The 12,575-nt window shown below is 39.1% G+C and overlaps 1 pseudogene across 1 annotated transcript in view; it reads right to left on the reverse strand.

Moving 5' to 3' along the window:
* The window catches only part of LOC308249596 (large ribosomal subunit protein uL16-like), a 36,222-nt pseudogene extending 23,874 nt beyond the window's left edge, over positions 1–12,348 (reverse strand). Inside the window, exon 1 of the transcript in view lies at positions 12,266–12,348. The product of the transcript in view is annotated as a large ribosomal subunit protein uL16-like (transcript). The remainder of the gene's footprint in view (positions 1–12,265) is intronic.
* Between the last annotated feature and the right edge of the window lie 227 nt (positions 12,349–12,575).

Raw genomic sequence — 12,575 nt, forward strand, 5'->3', positions numbered from 1 at the left:
CATAAAAGTTTTGTACATTAATGGAATTTCAAAATTTTGAAGAAAGAAGACTTTTCAGGTCAAAGATGGAATTGAGAATGTTGTAAAAGCTATGGACCCACTTACCGAAAAAAATACATGTGCAGGTATAATTCAGGAGTTCATGTAGCACCTGAAACTTGCATTCCAATGTAAAGGCTTGGGGTTTATCTAACTCTATACATGTTCCAAGCTCCTCAAGACAAAATACCTAGCTTAAATGTTGAGTTTAAGTCTCAGGTTGGAGAAAGATATGTACAGTATGACAAAATGAAAAATGAGGCTATATAGTTATTATGTACACAGAGTAAAAATATACAAACTATGGGAATGATGAACATTGATTTCATGGTAGTGGTTACTTCTCAGAGCAAGGGAGATAATTGGATGAGGAGAAAATAAAGATGGTTATAGTTATATCTGTAGGATAACATTTCTTCAGAAATTATTCAAGCATATAAATGGCATAATATTATTTTAATAAAGCTAGGTTAGTATATATTTAGATAATGGATTTCCATAATTTTGTTTTCCTATTCTTTTCTATATATTTGATATACTTCTCAATTTTAAAAAGTTAAGTTTAAAAATTAAAACTATTATATCTTAGTAATAAATTATCTAATTTCACTGTCATGTAAAAAAGGTTGATTTAAAAAAAAAAAAAAAAACATGCCAATGGCCCTAGCTGATTTGGCTCAGTGAATAGAGCATCGGCCTGCAGACTGAAGGGTCTCAGGTTCAATTTTGGTCAAGGGTACATGCCCAGGTTTCGGGCTCGATCCCCATTAGGAGACGTGCAGGAGGCAGCCGATCAATGATTCTCTCTCATCATTGATGTTTCTGCCTCTCTCTCCCTCTCCCTTTCTCTCTGAAACCAAGAAAAATATATTTAAAAAACAAACAAACATGCCAATGTAAGTTCAAATTCTGAGAAACATTTAATTCTACATTGTATAAAATCGACCTGAGTATATTTTAAAATATAAGCTAAATATTAATATTATAAAGGAAACCATTATTCTTTTCACAGAGCCCTTAAGTAGAAAGCCTTTATTTTTATGGTTATAATTTTATTTCTTGATAGAGAACGAGAGAAAAGGGGAAATTCTTCTGAAACTAATGTTATATTGGAACAAAACTTATTATCGATCCATATTCATTCTACTATAAAATATAATGAGAGTTTAGATAAGGTATGATTCTCTTTGGGGATTTCATATATAACAAAGTCAGCATGAAGCCGACTTTGTCATCGCCTGAGAGTCTGAACCTAATAGCCGATTAATTGATTCATGTCTGCAGCTGCACTGCTGCATAGCATCCCAGCGCTCTCAGATGCATCTCATCACAATGCGAGCCTTATGCCTCCCTTGATTTAAATGGAACGCTGGAGGAATGAGGCGGCACAGGCGACATGGAAGGCTGGTAGAGAAGAGCATCAGCGCTGGTGCACCTCTCAATGGATAGAGCTGAAAGGCCCTAGACATGCTTGGGGAGGTCAACCATGGCCTTGGCATGAACCACCTGTTGGACAATATACACCATTGGCCTCTGGGGTCAGATCTAGGCTCCCTGCCCTGCATTCTTAAGGAAAAGCAATGTTAATTTAAGAGGATCTTTGTGGGGCCATGGTGCTGAGGGGGTGGGGGAGAATCTCCAGTGGCAAGGTAAGCAATGGACACAAGACCTTATGCTTCTTTGGCAATGTTCTCCAGCTAGATTTGTTTTCTTAGAGGTCCTGTCCTTTCTGACTTATCTCATTCAAATGACCTCCCCACCAGCTGCTGCTCTAGAAAGAGAGGTAGGCCCTGCTTCCCACCTTCTAATTAACTCCTTCAACCTCTTCTCACCTCCCACCCAAACTCCACTTCCTGTCTTGGGAAAAGAAGACCTGATTTAGGATAAAGCATTAGACCACTTCAGTTTAGGTCTTAGGGAGAAAAATTATCCCACTTGTCCCTCTTTTTTCTTTGGGTTTATTTTATTTATTTATTTATTTATTTATTTATTTGCTTGTTTACCTATTTTTTGCCACTGGAGTAAGAAGATCTGGGGGAACTATTGGCAGTTAGGCCTTTGACAAAAGACACATAGGAATGTTTTCAGCCCTGTGTAGTGCAGCACAATGGAACCAACCCCAAATACTAATCGCCAGTATTCATGGGCTTGGCCTCCTCCTCCGTGCATGTATCCCCTGTGGAGAATACAATAGAGGTGGTGGTGACCACAATAGGTGGCTATTTAGAGATTTGGTGATCTTGAGTATGGCCTAATATCAACTCAGAAATGGCTGACATACACTCTTGGAACAGTTTGGAATGGAGTGAGGGGAAAGTAGAATTAAGGCAAAAAGAAGATGGAGATATCCTGTATGCTACCACCACCTTAAGGCATGGACCCAGCAATGTGGCTTTCCCCAAATCAATGATATTTCTGAAGCATTTACATTACCCTGAATATTTGGATATTTTGAGCTATTTTTTACCTTGTTTACGTTTAAGCTACCCCCCAAAGCAAATGCCATCCATCCTAAATGATTTGTTTTTAAATCAGTCTTGTCTTTAAAATATTTCTACAGACAACGGGGTGGTGAATATCAATATAATAGGTAAATATTCAGCTTTAGACCAGAAGAAGCAGCATATTTCCCCATCAAATTAAGAGAAAAAAAGCAAATAATCTTTTCTCAGTCATGTTGAATGAGATTCATTGTAGAATTTCCTTCTCATGAGGCAAAGCTCGACATTCAACAATTCATAAATTTCAGAGGTAAATGAACATGTTGCAGTTAAATTGGAGGGCATGATCCATGTTGCCATAGAAGATCATTAATGTGGTCAAGGTCCTGATGCCTCATTGATCCTGTACCCTTACGTGGCTACTAAAGATCTACTTGATAGGTGTAGCGCATTAGCCCTGGACTTCTAGAGTTGCCCTTTGATAAATTTGTAAGTTTTCAGGGTGTAACATTTTATTTGGGGTGGATAAAGATGGTTAGTGAGAAGAGTTTGGTCTCTGAATACAGGCAAACCTGAATTTGAATCCTAGTTTTCCTAATCCCTGATTATGTAATCTTGCTCCAGGCCTGGCACATAGCAGACGTTTTTTGTTTCCTCTGAAACAAGTCTGTATTGGTTTCCTACTGTGGTTGTAACAAATTACCACAAGCTTGGGGGCTTAAAACTACAAAAATGTGTTATCATTCTGGAGGTCAGAAGTTCTGAAATCAAGGTGTTAGTGTTAGCAAGCTTGTTTTTCTCCTGAGTCTCTAGAGGTAAATCTGTTTCCTTGCCAGCTCATAACCCGACTACTACTGCATATTAGACACTAAGTAATAAAAAGAAAAATCTCCTAAGGTTCTCCTGGCCAAGCTGTCTCGGCATTTTATTGTAAACACAAATAACCACATTATTCTTCTATTGTGTCTATTTTCAAAGTTTTCGGTCTCAGAACCTTTTTATACTCTTAATAAATATTGAAGACCAGGAACAACGGTAGTTTAAGGAGGAGATACCTATTGGTATTTGTCACATTCAAAATTAAGACTGGGATTACAAAAAATACATGGGAATATAGTATAAGCACATGCTCCATTAGCTGTCAGAACAATGATATCATCACACTCCATGGAGGCACTGGAAACTTTGCTCTTGAAAGAATGAGATTCATAAAAGAAAATAAGCCCTGGCTGGGTAGCTCAGTTAGTGAGAGCGTCATCCCAATATGCCAAGGTTTTGGGTTTGACCCCCAGTCAGGGCACCCACAAGAATCAACCAGTAAATGCACAACTAAGTGGAACAACAAATCAATGTTTCTCTCTAAGTAATTAATTAATTAATTAATTAAAAAGTTGGTTAAAGAAGAAAATAATAGCTTAGTATTATTATGAAAAGAATTTTGCCCTTGCAACCCCCAAAGGAGTCTTAGGGGCTCCCTGCTGTTCTAGAAGATATCCCTTGATATATGCCAATATCCAAGTTCTGACAGAGCAAAATAAAGATTTCAGGAGGCATAAGCAGATATAGTCAAAAGTTTTTCCCTGTCACAGATGAAGAAGTGCAGCATATTATATTAAAAAACAGTGAACCAAAATAGCTAACTATAGACATTTCCAGATTGAGTTCAATAACACTAAAGCAAACAAATACTCAAAAAATGAATACAAATTCTCTCTCATCATTGATGTTTCTATCTCTCTCTCCCTCTCCCTTCCTCTCTGAAATCAATAAAAATATATTTTTTAAAAATGAATACAACTTTTACATAATCATAGCTTTCTGTCATCTGGGGCATCTTCAGGCCAGTGAATGATGGGAGAGAAGCAGCAACAGCTGCAGAAATGCCGGTTCCCCACCTTTTGAAGCAATTGCCATGCTTACTATGCCAAGAATAGCATGGCAGCTAATGTTGCCTTCTTCTGGTTGAAAAGACCAAACAAGTGCCCCTCCCTCTCCCCCCATCTCCTGCAGGCTGTGGGCTGCATCCATTCCCTGGAGTGTCAGAATCAACCAGTGGGGAAGCAAGAAGAAGCTTTGAAATGTTGAATAAATTTTAAATCATGAGGTGACCTTAAGTATCACTGTGTTGACCTGGGAGAAAATGAATTCTATTTAGTTGGCTGCACAAGCCATAGCAAAGTACTGGGTCTCAGCAATTACACTGGGTTCTAACAAGTTTTTTAAACTTCGTTGTTGTGACCATGATAGTCATAGGCAATGCAAGAACTATTAACTGTTTCATCCATATAGGTATAAAACACTCAGAAATATTTTCCCCTGGTAGAGCCCCTGACATTGGTTGAAGTGATCACATGAAATCACAGCCAGCTGAACCTTGGGGACACATGCCTCAGAGTTTATAAATATAGGAATAACATCAGGACACTATGTGGGATAGATCTCGGTGCCACACTGATATAATTATGGCCTGCAGCCCTTCTCAAGGGGAGCTGGAGGTGAGGTAAAGAAGTAAGCCTTTTTCCTCTCCCTAATCAGATTCCTAGCCCAAGCCAAGCACCAGTGTGGGGCTTGAAGATGAGCAGAGGAACCCACAGCAGCGATAAAGTATGGTCTGCACACCCTGCAGTCCTGGGAATTGTTCATTATTGGTTCATGGCAAGATAAGTACAGAAATTGAGAGTAAGGATTTAAAACTTTTAGAAAATTAGACAATTGTCTGTTGGTTAAAACTATTAAAAATCGGTGGTTTTATTTTGTGCCTTTATTTTCACTTTTCCATGATTCTAGTACTTCAATTTTATTGAATTTTATAAAGGTATTAGTCTGCAATAAATCAGTGGTAGAATGGGATAGAAGTCTGGTCTATCATCAAAGACAATTTGTAAAATGTTGATCTAGAAGTTAAGATCTGTTGATTGAAATATAATAAGTAATCTTTTATGCAAAAGTATTGACTCCATATAGATATGATCATTTTAAATTTTTTCTCCAATTTGATTAATCTCAGTAAAGCACTTAAGTTCAAACTTAATGTCATGATTTAGATTTGACAACTTCAGGGCTATATATTAAACTAATTAGAAGTCATAGTGCTCATTGGATACATCTATTTAATACTAGAGGCCCAGTGCACGAAATTCATGCATGGGGGGGGGAGCTTGTCCCTCAGCCCATCCTGCACCCTCTCCAATCTGGGACCCCTTGAGGGATGTCCGACTGCCCGGTGGGATCGGGCCTAAATGGGTGGTCGGACATCTCTCGGGATAGGGCCTAAACGGGCGGTCAGACATCCCTCTCACAATCTAGGACTGCTGGCTCCCAACCGCTCACCTGCCTCTGCCTGAATGCCCTTAACCGCTTCTGCCTGCCAGCCTGATCACCCCCTAACCACTCTCCTGCCAGCCTGATCGGCGCCTAACTGCTCCTCAGCTGGCTTGATTGCCCCTAACTGCCCTCCCCTGCCAGCCTGGTCACTCTTAACTTCCCTCCCCAGCCAGTCTGGTCGCCCTTAACTGCCCTCCCTTGCTGGCCTGATCATCCACAACTGCCCTCTCTTGCAGGCCTTGTCTCCCCCATCTGCCCTCCTCTGCCAGCCTGGTCACCCCCTACTGCCCTCCTCTGCTGGCCTGGTCACCCCTAACTGTCCACAACTGCCCTCCCCTGCTGGCCATCTTGTGGCAGCCATCTTGTGTCCACATGGGGGCAGTCATCTTTGACCACATGGGGGCGGCCATCTTGTGTCTTGAAGTGACGGTCAATTTGCATACTACTCTTTTATTAGATAGGATCATTTCTTCTGCCTGGCTCAATGGTTTCTAGGCTTCCATGAAGCAACACTATTTAATTAAATACCAACAACATACCTGTTTCATGTGATGCTACATTCCATAAGCAATAATAAAAATGCTATTAAAAATCAAGAGAAATGACTCATCGAGGTGTATGAAACAATTTAATTGAGAATATGGGTCAGAAGACTTAATTTTTTTAAAAGCGCTTTTTTCCTTTGGGTTTGTGCTATCTTTATGGTTCTATGCAAGTTTTTAACATCTAATACAGATCTCAGAGTGCTATTATTTGAAGCTCACAGTTGAAAATGCTTGTTTACAAGTGTTTATCTTGCCAAACAGATAAACATTGAGGTGCTCTGTAATGGGCTTTTGTTTTGAGTTTATCCATTGATTTGTAAAATTCAGAGGGAGCAGATCCCCTGTGTAGGTTTTTAAATTTGCAAGCACCAGAGTTCAATCAATTCCAATTGTTGGAGTGGGACCAACATCCTTAGATGAAAGAAAACATTACTTGATAACTCCTTTTATCTTTTTTAAGCTGAGAAAAGCAGCCATCTCATTCAAATGCCAACTTCCCAATGAGAAGCACACATTTTCTGCTTTATCTCCAACATAAGGCAGAAAGAAGATGAGAATACAGCAAGCAGGAGAATATTACATTGTGTCTGAACATCTGATAGCCTTACACATCAGAAACAGATCTCAAATTGAAGGCTTTGCACCTTTTAATGGACTTATTCCTTTAATCATAGAAACCAAGGTTTTATATTGCTTCTCCCATATTGAGAGTATTAAAGATTTTATTATACCCTTTTCCTGATTATAAAAGAAATACATGTTCACTATAGGAATGTGTAATAAGAAAGCAAAAATCATCCATAGGCTTACCACATATAGAGATAAATGTTATTAATACTTATTTGTATTTCTTTCCTTTTTTTTCCCTATGGATATTCATACATTTTTTTCCTATATAGCTGAGATCATTATATGTATATCATATCATATCAGTGTGTATTTTATTCTTTCATGTACTATTAAAATATAAATATTTTCCAAAGTCAATACAAATTATTTGGGTACATAATTTCTAGTGATTGCATAATATTATATTGTATTGAATTTATAATGCATATGAGCATTCTTCTATTGTTGAACATTTAATTTTTTACAGAGGTTAGAAGATGGTTTCAAATTTGTTTCAATTCCTGGCTGGCTCTGCCCTTATTAGCTACATGACCTTAATCAAGTTACTTAATCTCTCTCAACAGCAATTTTCTCATCTATACAAATTAGGACAATAATACAAGCTACTTTATAGGGTTGCAATAGTAAACAAGATGATGCATATAAAAGAGCTAACCACAATGCCTGGCTTTCCTCAAGAATTGTTAATTATTTTAATACTGGAGGCCCAGTGCACGAAATTCATGCGCTTGGGGGTCCCTCAGCCAGGCCTGTGCCCTCTGGCAGTCTGGGAGCCCTTGCGGAATGTCCAACTGACGGCTTACACCCACCACAGGGAGCGGGCCTAAGGCATCAGTCAGACATCCTTAGCGCTGCCGTGGAGGCAGGAGAGGCTCCTGCCACCACTGTTGCACTCATCAGCCGTGAGCCTGGCTTCTGGCTGAGCGGTGCTCCCCCTGTGGGAGTGTACTGACCACCAGGGGCAGCTCCTGCATTGAGCGTCTTCCCTCTGGTGGTCAGTGTGTGTCATAGCGACTGGTCATTCCGCCGTTTGGTCTATTTGCATATTAGCCTTTTATTACATAGGATTGTGATGAACATTTTAAGTCATATAGCTTTGATCTAGCATGTTTTAGTTAATTTAGACATATGCCAAGTACACTAAGCATAGACTATGAGTATATTTTAAAGAGTATTTTTCAGTTTTGAATACAACCAAGAGAAATAAGTGAACAGTGACTGCACTTTATCATAACATGTTAGATAACTGTAAACAACCTAGTAAGACAATGTGGTTAAGTTAATGGATTTAAATGCTGCAAGAGCGAAAATGCCTCCTTCACTTGTAATTATTCGCATGTTCCTCAGGTGAATAATAGAAAGATGACCAAGGGTTAAAAATGGAAAGATGACTATTTGGTTCACTTGGTAAAAGAATTTTATGTCCATTAAAAAGGGGGTTATGGATTTAAAAGGATTATAAAATATTCCTTTAAGAAATTGTTCAGTATTAAAAGCCTCATGGCTAGAAGGATGATGCCATGAGGTTAATATTCTTTTTATTATTTCTCTTACTTTTAAATTTTACAAATAAACCAAATGTTGTGCTTGTCGTTTAAGGTTTTATATTTGCTGTACCATAAATAATCATTTCTTAAGTTTACTGTTACTTGTGACCAATTAGCTCAGCCTGTTAGTTACTGTGCTAACGAGGCCAAGGCCTCAGATCTGATCCCCAAATGATAAAGCTGGTCTTACAAACTCATGCTGTGTCATTCATCACAAGAGAAATCTAATGGTTAGTAAGAAGCTGGGTGAAGCAGCACAAATCCATCAGCTTCAAAATAACTCCAGTTATACCCCCCAAATTTCATAGGTTGATAGCATTCTTTATCATGCATTGGGGGCTATAGAAACATGTCAAACCCAGAGCTAACTATAGCCAATGACTTTTTTTGTAGCTAATGAAAGATAAAAAGAAGGTTGATCATAAATTTCACAGAATGCTTTAGTTTTAATAAACCATTCACCAAAATGTGAACAACTAGGCTTCTCTTATACAGAAAAATTATTTTTGCTCTATCAATACTTATAAATTGGAGTGCTATCTGATGCTGATGCTGAGCAACCCTTGGCTTATATTTAATTCACTCTGACTTATTTGGCTTATCCGGGGACTGTCAATTCCCTGTCATTAAAACAGTTCTAAGAGTGTTAAAGCCCTTCTTCTTTGCCATAAGCTTTCAATGTCTTTAAAAGATCATAGTCTCTTTTTTAATTTTTTGAGGTAACTCCATACTGCTTTCCAGATCTAGTGTTTCCACTTCTTGGAATTTATCCCAAGAAACCCAAAATACTAATTTGAAAGTGTAGCCTGGCCAGCATGGTTCAGTGGCTGAGTTTTGACCCATGAACCAGGAGGTCTGTTTGATTCCTGGTCAGCGGACATGTCCAGATTGAGGGCTCAGTCCCTAGTGTGGGGCATGCAGGAGGTAGCCAATCAATGACTCTCTCTCATCATTGATGTTTCTATCTCTCTCTCCCTCTCCCTTCCTCTCTGAAATAAATTTTTAAAAAAAGAAAGAAAGAATACATATACATATACCCTTATGTTCATTGCAGCATTATTTACAATAGTCAAGATTTAGAAGCAGCCCAAGTGTCCATCAGAAAATGAGTGGATAAAAAAAACGGCAGTACATTTACACAACGGAATACTACTGTACCATAAAAAGGAAGAAAAATTCACCCTTTGCCACAGCAGGGATGGACCTGAAATGTTCACGTAACATTACACTAAGTGAAATAAGCCAGTCAGAGGAAGTTAAGAACCATATGATTTCACCCATATGTGGAATCTAATGAACAAACTGAACTACCAAGCAAAATAGAGAGCAGGCAGACAGCTCTGGTGGGGGAAGGGGTATGTGATGGGTGGGATGAAGGGATTGAGCAGAAAAGGAAAAAAAGAGAGGGAACTCATGGACATGGACAACAGTGTGGTGACTGAATGTGGGAAAGGGTTGTTGGAGGTGGAAGAGGGCATAGGGCAGTGGTTCTCAACCTTTCTAATGCCGCGACCCTTTAATACAGTTCCTCATGTTGTGGTGACCCCCAACCATAAAATTATTTTCGTTGCTACTTCATAACTGTAATTTTGCTACTGTTATGAATCGTAATGTAAATATCTGTGTTTTCCGACGGTCATAGGCGACCCACAGGTTGAGAACCCCTGCTGTAGAGCCTAAGACCATCGGAAAACACAGATATTTACATTACGATTCATTAACAGTAGCAAAATTACAGTTATGAAGTAGCAACGAAAATAATTTTATGGTTGGGGGTCACCACAACATGAGGAACTGTATTAAAGGGTCGCGGCATTAGAAAGGTTGAGAACCACTGGCATAGGAGGAATAAGTGGTGATAGAAAAAAAATTTTAAACACACAAAAAACATATCCCCTCTCAGTACTTAAGAAGTCAGAATTTGTGTTTTATCTGATAAAGGCAGAGAAAGGAAAGAGAGAGAAATTATTTGTTTAATGTCATCAAATATTCTTATCCCCTTACCTCCTATCAAGTATTGTTATTGATTGATGTCCTATATAAAATTCAACAGGATTCCATATCAAAAGCAGCAGGTCCTCTAGAGTCTATTCGTTACTTAGTTTTTGCCAAAATCTATTCTCTCTTAAAAAGATTTTTTTCTTTAAAGCAACATTTTGCATGCATTCAAATGAGAAAGACTTCTCTCAGAGGCTTTACGGCTACTTATTCCATTATTTCATTATGGGAGATAAAATAAGCTAATAAAATCATCTCGTTATAAATAAAATTTACAGTACATTAAATGGCAAAAAGGCTATATATAGAGGAAATTGTGCAAAAAGGGGACAGAAAGTATGAGAGGATGTGAAGGGGATTTGTAAACATCTGAGTAACTAACTCCTTCTTCTCCCTCAAGTCTTTCCTTAAATATCATCCTCTTAGCCCTAACTGGTTTGGCTCGGTGGATAGAGCGCTGGCCTGCAGACCAAAGGGTCCCAGGTTTTATTCCAGTCAAGGCCATGTACCTTGGTTGCAGGCTCCTCCCAGATCCGGGCCCTGGCTGGGGCTCATATAAGAGGCAACCAATCAATGTGTTTCTCTCACATCAGTATTTCTGTCTGTCTTTCCCTCTTTCTTCCACTCTCTCTAAAAATCAATGGAAAAATATCCTCAGGTGAGGATTAAAAAACGTATGTATTTACATATTCCTCTCAGTGAGGCCTGCCCCGATCACTGAAATGCATCATTTTGACCCTCTGTCATGTGTTCTACTTTCTTCATAAGATTTAGGGTCAAATTTATGTCTTTATTAAATGTATCCCTTATTACCTGCCTCCCCTTACTTCATGAGGGCAGGATTTTTTTTCCTGGTTAATCCACTATTACACCCCAAGATTCTAGAGCAGTGTGTGGCACAGTGACTGCTCAGTAAACATATACTGAGTGAATGAAAAGTGAGTCAGGGATGGCCTCTATGAAAAGCTGACAATGAGGAAAGATGAGGTTGTTAAGGGAGGAAGGCTTGCAGGTGGAGGCATGCCCAGGAGGTTGAAGAAGCAGCCAAGAGCCCACCAGGGTTGCAATGAAACAAACAAGAGGGGGAACAGTGGAAGAGGACAGGGAAGAAGGGGCAGATGGCATAGGGTCTGTAGGTCATTACAAGTACTTCGACTTTTACTCAGAGTAAGAGAAAATGCCACTGGAAGTTTTAGAGCGGAGTTGAATCATGATTGTAATCATGATTGTATATGTTTTAAAAGGACTTTTCTGTCTGGCCCCTCCGTTGAGAATAGACTGCAGGGACAAGAGCAGAAATGGAAAAAAAAAAAAAAGAAGAAGAAGAAGAAGTCAGAAGGCTGTTGTAATAACCCAGGAGGCAGGTGACAATTACTTGGCGAGATTGGTGGTCATAAAAAGATAAAAAGTGGTTAGATTCTTTGGGGGAGGGGGGATGATGGGGGATGTTGAGTCCCACTATGATTTTGATGGTCAAAACAGTTCAAATTTTTTACCTTCATTTATTTCCCAAATTCCCAGCAGTTTATGCTGCAGACTTACCTTGAGGCTTTGTGAGTCTCCTAACAGCTACACTCTCAGTATAACTACCCCAGAACCTTTCTGAAAAAAGGGTTCAATATATATACATTATAATATATGCATATTATATGTTACACACATATATTTTTTTTAGGTAAAGTTTGTTTGTCTTGGAGAGCTGCATATATTGGAGCAGATCTCAAATCCGAGAGTGACTTACCCACAGCCCTTGGGAACCGTGACAGGAAGAGTGAACGCCAAGGGTTTGCCTGAAGCTGTAGGTCTAGTTATCCACTCAGCCATTAGTAGTCAGCTTCAAATCCCATTCCTTGTCATCAAAAGCTGTTTAAAAAAAAAATGATTTTTCAAAGGCAATTTAGGTGACATACAAACTTTAACACGTCATGAAACGGGCAGTCTCCTTTTGGAGAACTGCACAGGGGGCAGGATGCAGGGAGCTTCTATAGGCTAGAGAATAAAGAACAAGGAAAAGACAAATAGGCTCTGCAGTGGTCGGCAAACTGCGGCTC

This window comes from Plecotus auritus (genome assembly GCF_963455305.1).
Source record: "Plecotus auritus genome assembly, chromosome: 5".
Taxonomy (NCBI): Eukaryota; Metazoa; Chordata; class Mammalia; order Chiroptera; family Vespertilionidae; genus Plecotus; species Plecotus auritus.